Below are 19074 nucleotides of genomic sequence, written 5' to 3'. Positions count from 1 at the left end.
TTTTTTTTTTTTTTTTTTTAATGATTTTTTATTATATTATGTTAGTCACCATACAGTACATCCCCGGTTTCCGATGTAAGGCTCGATGATTCATTAGTTGTGTATAACACCCAGTGCACCATGCAATACGTGCCCTCCTTACTACCCATCCCCAGCTTATCCCATTCCCCCACCCTCCTCCCCTCTGAAGTCCTCAGTTTGTTTCTCATAGTCCATAGTCTCTCATGTTTCATTCCCCCTTCTGATTACCCCCCTTTCTTTATCCCTTTCTTCCCCTACTGATCATTCTAGTTCTTATGTTCCATAGATGAGAGAAATCATATGATAGTTGTCTTTCTCTGCTTGACTTATTTCACTTAGCATTATCTCCTCCAGTGCTGTCCATGTTGTAGCAAATGTTGAGAACTCGTTCTTTCTGATAGCTGAGTAATATTCCATTGTATATATGGACCACAACTTCTTAATCCAGTCATCTGTTGAAGGGCATCTCGGCTCCTTCCACGATTTAGCTATTGTGGACATTGCTGCTATGAACATTGGGGTGCATATGGCCCTTCTCTTCACTACGTCTGTATCTTTGGGGTAAATACCCAGTAGTGCAATGGCTGGATCATAGGGTAGCTCAATTTTTAACTTTTTAAGGGACCTCCACACTGTTTTCCAGAGTAGCTGTACCAACTTGCATTCCCACCAACAATGTAGGAGGGATCCCCTTTCTCCACATCCTCTCCAACAATTGTTGTTTCTTGCCTTGTCTATTTTTGCCATTCTAACTGGCGTAAGGTGGTATCTCAGTGTGGTTTTGATTTGAATTTCCTTGATGGCTAATGATTTTGAACATTTTTTCATGTGTCTGTTAGCCATTTGTATGTCTTCATTGGAAAAGTGTCTGTTCATATCTTCTGCCCATTTTTTGATTTGTTTATTTGTTTCTCGTGTATTGAGTTTGAGAAGTTCTTTGTAGATCTTGGATACCAGTCCTTTATCTGTAGTGTCATTTGCAAATATCTTCTCCCATTCCGTGGGCTGCCTCTTAGTTTTTCTGACTGTTTCCTTGGATGTGCAGAAACTTTTAATCTTGATGAAGTCCCATAAATTCATTTTATCTTTTGTTTCTCTTGCCTTTGGGGATGTGTCATGAAAAAGGTTGCTTTGGCCGATGTCGTAGAGGTTGCTGCCTATGTTCTCCTCTAGAATTTTGATGGATTCCTGTCTCACATCGAGGTCTTTCATCCATTTGGAGTTTATTTTTGTGTATGGTGTGAGAGAGTGGTCAAGTTTCATTCTTTTGCATGTAGCTGTCCAATTTTCCCAGCACCATTTATTGAAGAGACTGTCTTTTTCCCACCGGATGTTTTTTCCTGCTTTATCAAATATTAGTTGCCCAAAGAGCCGAGGGTCCATTTCTGGGCTCTCTATTCTGTTCCATTGGTCTATGTGTCTGTTTTTGTGCCAGTACCATGCTGTCTTTGTGATCACAGCTTTGTAGTACAGCTCGAAATCCGGCATTGTGATGCCCCCAGCTTTGTTTTTCCTTTTCAACAGTTCCTTGGAGATTCGGGGCCTTTTCTGTTTCCATACAAATTTAAGGACTGTTTGTTCCAGTTCTTTGAAAAATGTCCTTGGTATTTTGATCGGGATAGCATTGAAAGTGTAGATTGCTCTGGGTAGCATGGACATTTTAACTATGTTAATTCTTCCGATCCATGAGCATGGAATATCTTTCCATCTTTTTATGTCTTCCTCAATGTCTTTCAAGAGTGATTTATAGTTTCTAGAATATAGGTCCTTTACGTCTCTGGTTAAGTTAATTCCAAGGTAACGTATGGTTTTTGGTGCTATTGTAAATGGGATGGATTCCCTAATTTCTCTTTCTTCGGTCTCGTTATTCGTGTATAGAAATGCAACTGATTTCTGAGCATTGATTTTGTATCCCGCCACGTTACTGAATTGCTCTATAACTTCTAATAGTTTGGGAGTGGCTTCTTTTGGGTTTTCCATATAGAGTATCATGTCATCTGCAAAGAGAGACATTTTGACTTCTTCTTTGCCAATTTGAATACCTTTGATCCCTTTTTGTCGTCTGATTGCTGTTGCAAGGACTTCTAGTACTATGTTGAATAATAGTGGCGAGAGTGGGCATCCTTGTCGAGTTCCTGATCTTAAGGGAAAGGCTTCCAGCTTTTCCCCATTGAGAATAATATTTGCAGTAGGCTTTTCATAGATGGCTTTTATGAGATTGAGAAATGTACCTTCTATTCCTACACTCTGAAGGGTTTTAATCAGGAAAGGATGCTGTATTTTGTCAAATGCTTTTTCGGCATCGATTGAGAGGATCATATGGTTCCTGAGTCTTTTCTTGTTGATATGATGTATCACGCTGATTGATTTGCGAATATTGAACCACGCTTGCATCCCAGGTATGAATCCCACTTGATCGTGATGGATAATCCTTTTAATGTACTGTTGGATTCTATTAGCAAGTATCTTGTTGAGGATTTTGGCGTCCATATTCATTAGGGAAATCGGTCTGTAATTCTCCTTTTTGATGGGGTCTTTGCCTGGTTTGGGGATCAAGGTAATATTGGCCTCATAGAATGAGTTTGGTAGCTTTCCTTCTGTTTCTATTTTTTGAAATAGCTTTAGGAGAATAGGTATTATTTCTTCTTTGAATGTTTGGTAGAATTCCCCAGGAAAACCGTCCGGGCCTGGAGTTTTGTTATTTGGAAGGTTGTTTATCACTGACTCAATTTCTTCATAATTAATTGGCCTGTTTAAGGAATCAATTTCTTCCGGTTTCAATCTTGGTAGTTTATAGGTTTCCAGGAAGGATTCCATCTCTTCCAGATTGCTTAGTTTATTGGCATATAGCTGTTGATAAAAATTTCTAATAATCCTTCCAATTTCAATGGTGTTCGTCGTGACCTCTCCTTTTTCATTCATAATTTTAATAATCTGGGTCCTTTCTCTTTTCTTTTGGATAAGTCTTGCCAGTGGTCTGTCAATTTTATTGATTCTCTCCAAGAACCAGCTTCTAGTCCTGTTGATCTGCTCTACTGTACTTCTGGTTTCTGCTTGATTGATTTCAGCTCTAATTTTGGTCAACTGCTTCCTCGTGCGTGGATTAGGCCTGTCCCTCTGTTGCTGTTCCAGCTTCTTGAGGTGAGAATATAAAAACTGCATTTTAGATTTTTCTATTCTTTTGAGTGAGGCTTGGATGGCTATGTCTTTCCCCCTTAGGACTGCCTTTGCAGTATCCCATAGGTTTTGGACTGTTGTGTTTTCATTCTCGTTGGTCTCCATAAATTGTTTAAATTGGTTTTTGATTTCCTGGTTTATCGAGTCATTCCTGAGCAGGATGGTTCTTAGTTTTAAAATTTTAAATGTTTTTTTCTTTTCTAGGTTTTCTTTTTAAGTAGTACCACCCTGAACGTGCCCTATCTCATCTTGCCTGTTTTTAAATTTTTTCCTTATTGTTTAGTTTTGAGAGTTCTTGATATATGCTGGATACAAGTTTTTTATCAGATGAATGTTTTACAAGTATTTTCTCCCAATCTGTAGCTTGTTTTTTCATTCTTTTAGTCGTGTCTTTTGCACAGTGGAAATTTTAAATTTTGAGGAAATCTAATTTTTTTTTCATGATTAGGGTTTTAGTGTTCTAAGAAATCTTTTCCTAATCCAAGGTCACAAATATTTTGTTTTCTTCTAGAAGTTTCATAGTTTTAGGTTTTACATTAGGTATATGAATCCATTTTGAGTTAATTTTTGTGTATGTTGTGTGATACGGGTTGAAGAGCATTCTTTTTTGCAAATGTATGTCCAGTAACTCCACTATGGCTTCTCGTAAGATTCCCTTTTCTCCATAGAATTGCCTTTGCATCTTTGTTGAAAATCAGTTGACCATATACAAGGTCTATTTCTGGACTCTATTTTGTTCTGTTCTGTGTGTCTAGTCTTTCCTTTATACCACATTGTCTTATTTAACCTTAGAGTAAGTGTTTAAATCAGGTAGTGGTATCACTCTACCTTTCCATATAAATTTTAGAATCAGGTTGTCAATTTCTGCAAAAAATAATGTTGTGATTCATTTTATTAAGATTGTATTGAATCTGTAAATTGGTTTGAGCAGAATTGACATCAATATTGACTCTTGTAATCTATGAACATGATACATTTCTTACTGGGACCATGTTTTTTTCCATCATGTTTTATAATTTTCAGCATGCAAATCCTCCACACATTTTGTCAATTTATACCAAAGTATTTCATGGGTTTTGATGCTAATATAAATGGTACAGTTGCTTACATTTTTATTTTTCAGTTGTTCATTGCTCATCTACAGAAATACAATTGAATTTTGTATATCAGCCTTTATTTGGTAACTTTATTAAATTCACATATTAGTTCCATTAGCTTTTATGTAGATTCCTTGGGATTTTCTTGGCAGAACAAGCATATCATCTGCAAATATGTTATTTCTTCCTTTCTAATCCGTATTTCTGTTATTTCCCTTCCTTGCCTTATTGCACTGACTAGGGCCTCCAGTACAATTTTGAATAGAAGGAAGTGTGAACTGACATCCTAAATTCCTAATCAGTGGAGAAAAAATCCAGTCTTTCATCATTAAGATTCCTATTAGCCATAGGTTCTTTTTGTAAATGGCACTTGTGAGGTTAAGGAAGTTTCTTCTATTTGCAGTTCACTGGAAGTTTTTATTATGAATGGGTGTTAAATTTTGTTTAAAAAATATTTTTTGCATTTAGTGAAAAGTTCACTAAAATGAACTTGGGAGGTTTGGCAGGGGGAGCTCTCATACCTTAACACTCACTGTCAATTCCAAATCCAACAGAAAGAGACTTTGCAAATCAATACTGCTACAGCCCAGCCAATGAGAAATAGTCACAACTCAACCAATGAAAAGCCGTATACTTCAACCTCCCAGTTTACTGTTTTATTTGTACTGTTTACAACCTCCCAGTTTACAGTTTACTTTTAGTTTATAACAGCCCCTTCCAACTTCCCCCTTTCCTCTATAAAAGAGTGTTTCTCTCCTTTGTGGTTTTGCCATAGCTTGCTTGTCCCAGATTGCAATTCTCTGCTCTTCCCAAATGAACCCATTTTTGCTGGTAAAATAATTGGCAGGTTTTTTGTTTTTTTTTTTTTTTTTAAGGGTAACGTTACTTGGTGATCAAAAATGGGATCCAGAGAAGAACCCCAATAGCTCTGAGGCTGGTGAGCAAACATATGCCAGTACCCACAGAGCCAATTCCTGAATAAGCTCATTTTTGCCGGTAAAATAACTAGTAGTTTTATTGTTTTTCTTTTAAATATTTTTTAACTTAAATTCAATTTAATTAACATATAGTATATTATTCGCTTCAGAGGTAGTGTTCAGTGATTCATCAGTTGCATGTAACACCCAGAGCTCATTACATCAAGTGCCCTCCTTAATGCCCATCACCCAGTTACCCCATCACCCCACCCACCTCCCCTCCAGCAACCCTAGTTAAGAGTCTCTTATGGTTTGTCTCTCTCTGTTTTCATCTGATTTTTCCTTCCCTTTCCCTATGTTCATCTCTTTTGTTTCTTAAATTCCACATATGAGTGAAATCATATGGTATTTGTCTTTCTCTGACTTATTTTACTTAGCATAAAACCCTCTAGTTCTATCTATGCCACTGCAATGGCAAGATTTCATTCTTTTTGGTGGCTGAGTATTATTCCATTGTATATCTATACCACATCTTCTTTATCCATTCATCTGTCAATGGACATCTGGGCTCTTTCCACAGTTTGGCTATTGTGGACGTTGCTGCTATAAATATTGAGGTGCTCCTTTGAATCACTATATTTGTATCCTTTGGATAAATACCTAATAGTGCAATTACTGGGTTGTATGGTAGCTCCATTTTTAACTTTTTGAGGAACCTCCATACTGTTTTCCAGAGTGTCTGCACCAGTTTGCATTCCCACCGCCAGTGTAAGAGTGTTGTCCTTTCTTCACATCCTTGCCAACATTTGTTGTTTCCTGACTTGTTAATTTTAGTCATTCTGACTGGTGTGAGGTGGTATCTCATTGGGGTTTTGATTTGTATTTCCCTGATGGCAGTTTTATTTTTAAGGTTAACATTACTTGGTGATCAGAAGTGGGATCCAGAGAAGACCCCCCCAACAGCTCTGAGGCTGGTGAGCAAACAGGTGCCGGTACCCACAGACCCAATTGTGCTCACTGCTTTCTCGCCACCCTGGGGTTCGAGGGTAAGTTTTCTCCTGGAGTTTGAGCTCTACACTTTGTGTTCAAGCTCTTCAGACTTTATTCAGGATCCGTTTTAAGGTCTTGTGGGTTTTTTTGTTTTTTTTATTTGAGAGTACTCATTTGGCCTTTGGTCCAACTCTTTTTCAGAACCAGACCGTTCCTGTTGGAACTGTGCCAGTTTGAACTGTATTGGCCTTTGGTCTGACCCCCTTTGGGGATTGGACCATTCCATCTGGAATGGTGCCTGCTGGAACTACACTAGCCTTTAGTCTGATTCCTGTTTGGGATCAGACTGTTCCTACTGAACTGTGCTAGCCTTTGGTCTGACTCCTTTTTGGAACCACAGTTTTCCTACTGGAACTTGCTGGCTTTTGGTCTGATTCTTTCTGGAACCACACTGCTTCTGAAACTGCCGTTTAGGAATTTTTCTCTTTGCTCTAGAAAAAAAACCTCTAAGAAATCGGATCTCAGTCATCAAAATGCTCTGAGGGCTGCCTCCTGCCCCCTTCCTCCACCACTATTGGGACTCTGCTGGTTTTATGTTTTAAAACTATGGTCCGTTCACATGTGTATTTACAACTAAGTGGACTGATGTAACCAAAAATAATTTATAACTTCAGTGGCCTTATAAGAAATTTCAATCTCCCCAAACTTGTCTCACTCATGATGAAGTCAGAAAGCTATGGCTCCAAAACAAACAAACTGAATGGGATACCTCTTTTAAACGGTACCTCGAGGCTTCCAGATATTTTCAGGCTTCTGTTTGTCCCTTTGTAAAATACTATTTCTTTGGGGTTTTTTGTTTTGTTTTTAATTTTTTTTATGTTTAGTTAGCCAACATATAGTACATCATAAGTTTTTGTTGTACTGTTCAGCGATTCGTTAGTTGCATATGATACTATTTCTAAATTAATTGAGGCAACTGTTTCTAAACAATTGAAAGGAGTCAAAATGGCTTCTGAGGCCTCCCCCCGCCCAACCCCCTTGCTGCAGACACAGGTAGAAGCCATCTTGTGCTCAGGCCCCACCTCTGGTGCCACTTTCCTCTCTTCTCTCTACAGAACTTGCCTTTTCCTCCTCATCTAGCCCTATTCCTCCTCTCCTGAAACTATTAAAACCTGCCTCTTTAAAGTTAAGTCTTGTGAGTACCTAAATAAACCCTGAGTTTCCCACATTCCCTGGACTAAGGCCAAATTGAGAACCATAGTTAAAGTTTCTTAAAGTGACTGAAGACCTCCATAAGTTTGCTGAAGAATTTAGTATAATTATTCGAACTTACCAGCCTGGTTTCTCAGGTTTATTTCAATTAGTCCACATGCTTGTTGGTGAGGGCTAGGCCAAACACTGGATGAAACTAGCTGGTGTGCAGCCATACCCCCACAGACTCTTAGTCCAGGGTGGGTGATGGCTTAGTGAAGCCAAAGAAAAGACCCAGAGACCATGGTTGAGACAAAGGTTTATTGGGGGAACTTAAGTACAGGGAGTCCAGGAGTAGCCAACTGGACAAAGCATCTACTGCTAGGAGCTATGTACGGCAAGTTTTTACATCATAGTAACTTACTCTACCAACTATCAGTGGCCCTGCTTCTCCTTGCATGGCCAGCATTTCCAAGGAGATCAAGGCCTGCCACCTGGACACCCTTCCTGGGAGAATTTTTTTTGTAGTTTCTTAGTTATTTGTGTTCTCCTATCATTTGCATGTTGTGGCTTATACTGTTGCTGTGGGATTTGGTTGCAGTGCACCTTGGCATACCTGGCTCCAGGTAGTCATGGAAGAGGGGCATGTAAAGAATATACAGGCCATTCAGGGTGTACTGGGAGCACACCCTGGAAGCACGCCCAGAGCCCTTGATCTTGAACACTGAACAGTATGTTTTTCTGCATATTCTGCTTGATGGGAATATAAAGGAAGAACAGGATCTCTGTATTCTCCAGAAGTGACTAATAGGGGCATTTGGGATATGCTTGCACAAACTAGCTATCCAGCATGTACCATACACTCCATCTCAGCACACCCTGAATGGCCTGTACATTCTTTACATATGGTTGGTCCCTTATAGATTTCCCAGCTATCTGTGCATAGAACAATGGAATCAGGCTCATGAAGCAATAGCATCTATGATGCTTGCAGTTTGGCCTGTTGACTCCTATGTCCAGTGCCAGAGTCCATCAGATACTTCCAGTTGAGGGTTGGATAGCAGTGGCTGTCCAGGTGCAGGGTGACCCCTTGCTGACCCTTCAGTATACAGGCATGCTCTGGGATTGGTCCATGTCCTTCCTACATAAAGAATGGCAGCTGTGGTGGCTCTGCAGCCTCAGTTAATGGCTGTCCTTCAGAGGTGACATGAGTCACCAGGCCAAGAATGAGTGCAGCTTCACACTAAGAGGGCTGTTCACCAAGTTACTATGTTGTTGCAAATAGGCATGCCATTTGGCTACAGTCTGGATTTGGCCAATGTCTGACTTGGGCTCTTGGAATGTATCCTTTAGCCATCCTGCTATAGGATACTAAGTGTGAAAGGTCACTGGGATCCTTTTAGTCATGTCTTCTACTTGCCATAAGGCATGGTAAGTAGCCCACATTTGTTCTAAAATGCAATATCATGTTTCAACTCCTTTCTATAACCATGACCAGAAGCCTAACAGTATGCATTTGTGCCCTTGCCATTGCCATAAGTTCCATCTAAACCCTTTTGGGTAACTGGTTTCATCCATTCAAGTGGCTGGCCCTGTACACGAACACCTAAGGCTTGGATCTGTTTAACAGCTACCTTGGCTTGTTCAAATGCTTCTATTTCCTTTGAGGACCAGTCCCATTGGACTCCTGTTCTTACCAATCTATAAATGGGCTGAAGAACTTGAGCCACGTGAGGGATAAATGGATACCAATACTCTCAGAAACCTAGGAATGTTTGCAACTGCTATGGTGTGGTGGGCCGTGGATATGCTTGTATCTTACCAATAACTGCTGCAGGAACAACTTTTTAAATTCCAGTATAATTAATATACGGTGTTTATTAGTTTCATGTACGATATAGTGATTCAACAATTTTATACATTACTCAGTGCTCATTATGATAAATGTACTCTTTAATCCCCTTCACCTATTTTACCCATCCCCACCTGCTCGTATGGTAACTATCGGTTCTCTATATTTAAGAGTCTGGTTTTTTGTCTCTTCATTTCTTTATCTGTTTGTTTTGCTTCTTAAATTCCACATATGAGTGAATTCCTATAGTATTTGTCTTTCTCTGACTTATTTTACTTAGCATTATATTCTCTAAATCTGTCCATTTTGTTGCAAATGGCAAATTTTCATTTTTTATGGCTGAATAATATTCCAGTGTGTGTGTGTGTGTGTGTGTGTGTGTGTGTGTGTGTGTGTACCACCTCTTCTTTAGCCATTCATTTATCAGTGGACACCTGGGCTGCTTTCATAATTTGGCTATTGCAAATAATGCTGTAATAAACGTAGGGGTGCATATATCCTTAGAATTCATGTTTTCCTGTTTTGGGGGTAAACATCCAGTTGTGGAATTACTAGTTCCTATGGTAATTCTACTTTTAATTTTTTGAAGAACTTCCATCTGTTTTCCACAGTGATTGCACCAGTTGGTCTTGTCACCTATAGTGCTTCAGGGTTCCTTTTTCTCCCCATCCTCACCAACACCTGTCATTTCTTATGTTGTTGATTTTAGCAGTTCTGACAGATGTGAGGAGATATTTCATTGTAGTTTTGATTTGCATTTCCCTAATAATGACTGATGTTGAGGATCTTTTCACGTGTCTGTTGGCCATCTGTATGTCTCTTTTGGAGGAATGTCTGTTCATCTGCTCATTTTTAAATTGGATTATTTGGGGGTTTTAGTGTTGAGCTGTATAAGTTCTTTACATATTTTGGATAATCCTTTATCAGATATGTCATTTGCAAATATCCTCTCACATTCAGTAGGTTGTCTTTTCATTTGGTTGATTGTTTCCTTCATTGTGCAAAAGCTTTTTTATTCTGATGTCCCAATCATTTAATTTTGCTTTTGTTTCCTTCACCTTAGGAAATATATCTAGAAAAATTTTGCTATGGTTGATGGCAAAGAAATTACTGCCTATGTTTTCTTCTACAAATTTTATGGTTGAGGTCTTACATTTACGTCTTTAATCTATTGTGAGTTTATTTGTGTATATGGTGTAAGAAAGTTTCACTCCTTTGCATGTAGCTGTCCAGTTTTCCCAACACCATTTGTTAAAAAGACAATCCTTTCCCCATTGTATATTCTGGCCTCCTTTGCTATAGATTAATTGACCACAAAAGCCTGGGTTTATTTCTGGGCTCTCTATTCTGTTCCATTTGTCTGTGTGTCTGTTTTTGTGCCAGTACTATACTGTTGTGATTACAATAACTTTGTAGTAGATCTTGAAATCTGGGATTGTAATACTTCCAGATTTGCTATTCTTTGTCAAGACCGCTTAGGCTATTTGAGTTCTCTTGTGGTTCTGTACAAATGTTTAGGATTCCTTGTTTTCGTTCTATGAAAAATGCTTTTGATATTTTGATAGGGATTGCATTAAGTGTATAGATTGCTGTGGATAGTATGGCTATTTTAACAATATTTGTCTTCCCAATCCACAAGCATGGAGTATCTTTCCATTTGTTTGTGTCATCTCCAACATCTTTCATCAGTATTTTATTGTTTTCCGGGTACATTTCTTCAATCTCCTTGGTTAAGTTTATTCCTAGGTATTTTATTCCTTTATATGAAGTTGTAAATGGAATTGTTTTCTTAATTTTCCTGCTACTTTATTAGTGTTTAGAAGTGTAACAGATTTCTGTATGTTAATTTAGTTTCTGGGACTTTACTGACTTCATTTATCAGTTCTAGGAGTTTTTTTGGTGTAGTCTTTAGGGTTTTCTACATGTAGTATTAGATCATCTGCAAATAGAGACTCTAACTTTCTCCTTACCAATTTAGATGACTTTTGTGTATTTTCTTGTCTTATTGCTGTGGCTAGGACTTCCAGTACTATGTTGAATAAAAGTGGTGAGACTAGAGATCTTGTTCCTGACCTTAGGGGAAAGTCTCCCAGTCTTTCACCATTGAGTATGATATTAGTTGTGGGTTTGTCATATATGGCTTCTATTATATTGAAGTATGTTCCCTCTAACCCAAGGTGTTTGGTTTTTTTTTTTTTTATCATGAATGGATGCTGTACTTTGTCAAGTGCCTTTTCTGCATCAATTGAATCATCATATATATTTTATCCTTTCTCTGGTTGATGTGCTGTATCACACTGATTGAATTGCAAATATTGAACCACTTTTGCATCCCTAGTGAAAAGTTTTTTTTTAATGTATCATTGCCTATGGTTTGTTAGCCTTTTGTTGAGGATTTTTGCATCTATGTTCACCAGTGATATTGACCTGTATTCTTTTTTTTTGTAGTGTCTATCTGGTTTTGGTATCAGGGTAATGCTGGCCTCATAGAATGAATTTGGAAGCTTTATTTCGTCTTCTATTTTTGGAAGAATTTGAGAAGAATAGGTATTAACTCTTCTTTAAAGGTTTAATAGAATTCACCTGTGAATCCATCTGGTCCTGGACTTTTGTTTTTCAGGAGTATTTTTAATTACTTAATTTCATGTTAGAAATGGGTCTGTTCAAATTTTCTGTGTCTTCCTGATTCACTTTTGGGAGGTTCTGTGCTTCTAGGATTTATCCATTTCTTCTAAGTTGTCCAATTTTTTTGCATATAATTTTTCATGATATTCTTTCATAATCCTTTGTATTTTTGTGCTGTTGGTTGTTTTCTCCCCTCCTTCATTTCTGAATTTGTGTGTACTCACTCTCACGTTCTCTCTTGCTCTCACTCTGGCTCTTTTTCTTTGAGTTTGGCTAAAGGTTTATCAATTTTATTGAGCCTTTCAAAGAACCAGCTCCTGGTTTCATTGGTCTGTTCTATTGTTTTTAAATCTCCATTTCACTTATTTCTGCTCTAACCTTTATTATTTCCTTCCTTCTACTGCCCTTGGGCTTTGTCCTTTTACCAGTTTCTTTAGGTGTAAGGTTATGTTGTTTACCTGAGATATTTCTTGCTAATTGAGGTAGGCCTGTATTAATATAATCTTTCCTCTTAGAACAGATTTTGCTGCATCCCAAAGATTTTGGACCATTGTTTTCATTTTCATTTGTCTCCATGTATTTTTTTATTCCTCTTTGATTTCTTGGTTGACTCATTGTTTGTAGCACGTTTAGTTATTTGTGTTCTTTCTAGATTTTTTCTTGTGATTGATTTCCAGTTTCGTACCATTGTGGTTGGAAAATATGCATGATATGATTTCAATCCTTTTGAACCTGTTGAGACTTGATTTCTGGCCTAACGTGATCTATTCTGGAGAATGTTCCATGTGCACTCAAAAAGAATATGCTGCTGTTCTAGGATGGAATGTTCTGAATATATGTGTTCAGTCCATCTGGTCCAATGTGTCATTCAAAAACTACTGTTTCCTTGTTAATTTTCTGTCTGGATGATCTATCCATTGATGTAAGTGGGGTGTTAAAGTCCCCCTACTATTATGTTATTACTCTCAATGTCTTCCTTTATGTCTGTTAATAGTTGCTTTATGGATGTGTGTGCTCCCAAGTTGAGCACCTAATTGGTGATATTTGGGTGCATACAATTATACCTTCTTGTTGGTTTGTTCCCTTTATGTTTATGTCTCTGTCTCTTGTTAACAGTCTTTGTTTAAAGTCTGTTTTCCTGATATAAGTATTGCTATCTCAGCCTTTTGCTTCCATTTGCATGGTAAATGTTTTTCCATCCCCTCACTTTCAGTCTACATGTCTTTAGATCTGAAATGAGTCTCTTGTAGGCAGCATTTATAGATAGGTCTTGTTCTTATCCATTCAGTCACCCTGTGTCTTTATTGGAGCAGTTAGTCCATTTACATTCTAAGTAATTATTAATAGGTATGTGCTTACTCCCATTTTGTTACTTGTGTTTTTTTAAAGATTTTATTTCAGAGAGAGAGCGAAAGGTAGCAAGAGAGTGCATGAGCATGGGTAGGGGAGAGGGAGAAGCAGACTCCCTGCTGAGCAGGGAGCTGGACACAGGGCTCGGTCCCAGGATCCTGAGATCATGACCCAAGTCAAAGGCAGATGCTTAACTGACTGAGCCACCCAGGCACCCCTATGTTACTTGTTTTATAGTTGTTTTTGTAGTTCTTCTCTTGCTCTCTTCCCTTGTGGTTCGATGGTTCATTTAGTGATATGCTTGGATTCCATTCCATTCCATTATTTTTTGAATAATTACAGATTTTTGATTTGTGGTTATCATTAGGTTCATGTATAACATCTTATACATATAGGAGTCTCTATTAAATTGATAATTGCTTAAGTTTGAACTCTTTCTAAAAGCACTATATTTTTATATACCCCCTCACATTTTATGTATATGATGTCATACTTCACATCCTTTTATTTTGTGACTCCCTTAACTGATTTGTATAGATATAATTGATTTTACTGCTTTTTGCTTTAACCTCCATACTGGCTTTATAAGTAATTTACTACTTACTCTGTTTGTATTTACATGTGAAATGTTTTCCTTTCGTAATTTTCTTATTCTTGATAATGGCCTTTTCTTTCCACAGAAGGAATTTCCTTTAATGTTTCTTGTAAAACTGGTTTAGTAGCAATGAACTCCTTTCACTTTGGTTTTGGAAAATATTCATCTCTTCTACTCTGAATTACACCTTGCTGAGTAGAGTGTTCTTGAGTGCAGGTTTTTTCCTTTCAGCGCTTTGAAAATATTATGCCACTTTTTTCTGGCCTGCAGAGTTTCTGCTGAAAAAATCAGCTGGTAACCTTATGGGGTTTCCCTTTAATGTAACTGCTTTATTTTCACTTGCTGCTTTAAAAAAATCTCTTTATCACTACCTTTTGCCATTGTAATTGTTATGCGTCTTGGTGTGGACCTCTGTGTATTGATTTTATTGGGGGCTCTTGGTGCCTCTTGGATCTGGATGTCTGTTTCCATCCCCAGATTTGGGAAGTTTTCAGCTGCTATTTTTTTCAAATTCTCTGTCCCCCTTTCTTTCTCTTCTCCTTTTGGGATCTCTATAATGTGAAAGTTATCATACTTGATAATTTTGCTGAGTCCCTAACTTATTCACATTTTTATTCTTTTGTGTTGTTGTTCAGCTTGGTTGCTTTCTGTTACTCTATGTTCCAGCTTGCTGATTGATTCTTCTGTCTTCTCTAATCTACTATTTATTCCCTCTAGCATATTTTTAATTTCAATTATTGAGTTCTTCACCTTTTGATTGGTTCTTTTTTACATTTTATAGCTCTTTATTGAAGGTCTCACTGAGGTCCTCCACTCTTTTTTAAATCCAGTAAGTATCTTTATGAACATTATTTTGAGTTTTTCGTCAGGCATATTGCTTATCTCTGTCTCATTTTAGCTCTTTTGCTCTGGTTTTGTCCTTTCATTTAAGACAAATTTCTCTGTTTCCTCACTTTAAGTAACTCTCGTGTTTGTTTCTATGTATTAGGAAAGTCATTATGTCTCCTGACTTTGAAAGTAATGACCTTATGAAGAAGAGGTTCTGTGGTGCCTGTTTACTGGAAACAGTATTTGGATTCCACGTACTCTACTGCTGAGCCTCATTGTCCTTCAATCCAGTTGGCTGCAGCAATCTACTTTGCCTGTCATAGGCAGGTTTTGGTCCCTCTGCTACTGAGGGGCCAGTCTGGGGCCGCTGTAGACTTGCAGTTGGGTGGTATCAGCAGTCAGACAAGGTGCCTGCCCTTAACTCATCTGCTGGGGTTGCAGTCACACCGACCTCAGGGCATCTCCCTGTGTTGTACCCTGAGAGGCTTTGGTTGGTGGATGGGTCCTGCAGACTAACTAGATACCTGCCCCCAATTCATCTGCCAGAACTGCAGTGACCCGAAACTGTTGGTCTCTCTCCCTGTGCTGTCCCCTGGGAGGTTTTTATTGGTGGATGGGGCTGACAATCAGATCAGATGCCTGCCCCCTGTCTGTCTGCTCAGGTGGCACATGCATTGATAGGGCAGTCTGCACTGCCAGTTTTAAGGTTCAGCTACTGGGACTGCAGTAGAACTTGTATGTGTAGTTATCTTCCCCTCTCCTCAGGGCAGGTGTCACTTTGAAGAAAGCCCCTCTGAGTGGGGCATGTTGGATGTGACAAATCCACAGGAGAACATGGGGGCAGGGCACACGGTGTTAGCAAGGGAGGTGTAAAGTGTTCTCACTGGTTCCCAGGCTAACTAGGCTGGGGTGGGGGCAAATGGTCCCACCAGCTCTTTTGTTTTTGGAGAAGTCTTTTTTTTTTTTTTTTAAGATTTTATTTATTTATTTGACAGAGACAGAGACAGCCAGCGAGAGAGAGAACACAAGCAGGGGGAGTGGGAGAGGAAGAAGCAGGCTCATAGTGGAGGAGCCTGATGTGGGGCTCGATCCCATAACGCCGGGATCACGCCCTGAGCCGAAGGCAGATGCTTAACCGCTGTGCCACCCAGGCGCCCCTTGGAGAAGTCTTCTAAAGATCACTGCTCTCCAGCATATACTCTGAGATTAATAAATAAATCTTCACTACACCTCAGATACTTTTCAAACTGCTGCTTCTATGCTTATCTCAGTGGGATTGTTTGTTATTCTGGCCCTTTAAGGGCAAGGACTCAGTTCCCTATTGCCCTCTGGCTTCTCCAGAACTAAGCCTGTCTGATTTTTAAAGTACCCTGAGTTAAGCCCTACTGGTTGTACAAACTCACAAAGTTAAGCCCCACTGGCTTTCAAAGCCAAATGTTATGGGGCTCATCTTCGCATTGCAGGTCCCCCATGTCTGGGGTACCTGCTGTGGAGTCTGCTCCTCTCCCTTTTCCATGCTTGTGGGGTCTTCTTGTTTGCGGTTAGTCTCAGCAGGAGTTTTGTTCCCCACTGCACCTCCACCCGGCCTACCCTTTGCAGTGTGGCCTCCTCTCCACCATGAACTGTGGAAGGTCTCTTCTGCCAGTCTTTGGGTCATTTTCTGGGTTAGTTACACTGATGCGGCTGTTACCTTGGTGTCAGGGTGAGCTTAGGAACCTCCTACTCCACCATCTTCCCAGAAGTCCCCTGAAAACCTACAATATGAAAGTCATACTATTATGGAGAATTTCATGTTATTTATCCTTGGTTTTGGAATCATTTGTTCACATTGCCACATGCTACATTAACAATGATTATTTAGACTTAGTTCTGAATATTTATGATTTCTTAACACCTTGTCTCTATAAGGTATCTTCCTTATTCCTGAGTTCTTCATTTTGACTCATTGCTTGGTTGGTACTTCTTTGAGTAATTGTTTTTAGGAGAGCCACATGGCTGCTATGCTTTGAGTCATGGCATGTTGGAGGGTGTTTGTTCCTTTCAAATGTCAGCAATGCTTCTGCTGGATATGGAATTACTGAGTCACCGTTCTTTCCCTGCAAACTCCACACATGTTGTTTGAAGCTGCACTCTTAACACAAAACTTTTTTTAGAAATCTCAACTGTATATTTACTTGGAGTAGTTTTGGGAGACACTGAAAAAGATAGGGGAGTTAAAGCCTCCCCTTTGTGTCTTGTGATTCTGTCAGGCATGGGTTCTGTATGGTCACTTTGTCAAGTAAATTCAGATTTATTATAACGTTTCTTCGTTACCCAGAAATCCAGTCTGTGTGGGATCAGAAGGGCATGTTTTAAGAAAATGGCAGCCTCAGGGCAATTCCCCTCTTTTGGCCAATTAGTCATGTGTCCACATTAGCCTCTGCTTCCTAAAGCTTGGGCAGAGATGGTGACTGCAGGTGGGGGAGGGAGAATTTGCAGGGAGTGGGGAGTACTTATGACTCAGTTTAGCCTAATAGCATTCATTAGTAGCCGATTTTGGCAGGGCCCAGTTCTATTCATCTGTTTACTCCATTGTCCAGTCCATCCTTGGGCACTGCTTTGGCATTAATGCCACTTGGGGTGGAATTTGGGACCTATGTTGTAGGCTTCAGCAGGGCAATAATTTGCTCCCCAGTAGCTACCTTGACTCCAGGCATAGAGTAAAAGGAGGCATAGCTGGAGGCTCCATCAAACAGGCTCCTCCTTCCCCTATTAATGGAAGGAGCCCAGTCTCTAGGGTGTTTCTCCTTTGAAGTGTATCTTACTAAAATTCTCTATCTCCAAAGTGCACTTGCAACCCCAATGTGACTCTCATTAACAATTAAGTGTTGTGTTCCTGGATGTCTTTTTTTTTTTTCAAGAGATGAATATTGTAAGACAAGAGTATCATTTACTCTCTACCCATCCCTGAAGGACTTTATTTTACTGCTATGGAAACAGGTCTGGCCAAGGTTTGATGACTTACACAAGATACCACAGCTTATTAATGGGAGAGATGGAACATTGATCTCGTCTACCATGCCTTTCTGTCTCCGTGTTATCCTGCTTTAGTTGATGATCCCAACTTCATAATACCATAAATTTGGGACTGGGGCTTTACAGGCAATGGAAATATTACTAAACATAGTTTAGAGTTTTATTTGCATTTATTCCACATATGAAAGTTAAAAAAAAAAAGCATGAAGCAGGACAGTGAAAATCTCGGTAAAAAGCATTTTGTTGTGCAACTGCTGAAGAATTTTCTTTCAAACTATATTTATAAAGTCCTTATTAGCTAAATTCATATTCTATATTAGAAGAAACCTGATAAACTTGAAAACTCTGGAATTTAATTTTTCTTTATTTTTGCTGCAGCACGATTAAGAGAATTGTATACTCACTTGCATCATCACTCACGTTCAGGTATGTAAGTAAGACCCTAGAAGAGGAGATAATTACACATAACGTTTAATATTTTTTAACGATAAAGGACCTCAGCAGGGGGAGGGGCACATTTCCACTGTCAGTATGCTGCTAAATAGCCCTTGTGCCCCATTTAATGTAACATAATTTGTTTTGAAATTTTAGTTTAAGCTGAACGTTAAGAATTGCAAAGAAATGGTATCTAAGCCTGATAGTAACATATTAGTATGTTTTTTCTACCTGTAAAAGTAAAATTAATGAAGCATGCTTTTTAAAATTCTGTAAGTGTTTTTATTAAACACTTAATTTATCTAGAAGTACTCCTTAATTCTGGAAGCATTCTACTTTGGCTTCTTCTCTACATGACAGTAAGATTTCATGCTATGATACAGTCACACAAAATACTTGTTTCCTTTTAAATTTATTTAAAATTTAAATTTCAATTTATTTTTATTATGTTCAGTTAGCTACCATATAATACAAAAATACTTGAAATGTAAAATAAATTTATATTTTAATTTGCATTGCAAGTATAAGAAAATATTTTGAAGACTAATGAATTTATCTTCATAGATTACACAAGTAGTGTAATCAGTTTATGAAGAACATGTTTAGAATATATAAGAGAAAGGATCAGGAGGTACATTGAAGTTCAACAATGTATATATTTATGTAATTTAATTCCTTCTCATGTGCCCAGCACTGTGCTAGAAACATCTATTAATATATAATCTCACTGATAAAACATCTTATTGGTCAAAGTAGTCTTTGAAGGGCTTATGTTAGTCATGCTCTCACTTGGTTTTTATTGCTAACTTTGTAAAAGTTAGCAATGTGAATAAGGTTTTATTTATTATGAGAAATTGGTAGAAGCCCTTTAAAAAATTCTCAGATTTAAGAAGAGTTTACAAGTGGAAACATGTAATTTTAATTCAGGTTGCCTGTGCTATCTTGGAGTATTAATCTGATGTGTCTTTAATAAAAGGGCAT

General features: G+C 38.5%; 1 protein-coding gene across 1 annotated transcript in view; it reads left to right on the top strand.

Annotated features, from left to right (window-relative positions):
• The window catches only part of LOC103677640 (phosphatidylinositol 3,4,5-trisphosphate 3-phosphatase TPTE2-like), a 149853-nt gene that overhangs the window by 36369 nt on the left and 94410 nt on the right, over window positions 1-19074 (top strand). The window lies entirely within an intron of this gene.

The sequence above is a fragment of the Ursus maritimus genome, unplaced genomic scaffold (assembly GCF_017311325.1).
Source record: "Ursus maritimus isolate PB19 unplaced genomic scaffold, ASM1731132v1 scaffold_10, whole genome shotgun sequence".
In the NCBI taxonomy this organism is placed as follows: domain Eukaryota; kingdom Metazoa; phylum Chordata; class Mammalia; order Carnivora; family Ursidae; genus Ursus; species Ursus maritimus.
Note: the sequence above shows the minus strand (reverse complement) of the source record. Positions and strands in the feature narration are given on the sequence as shown.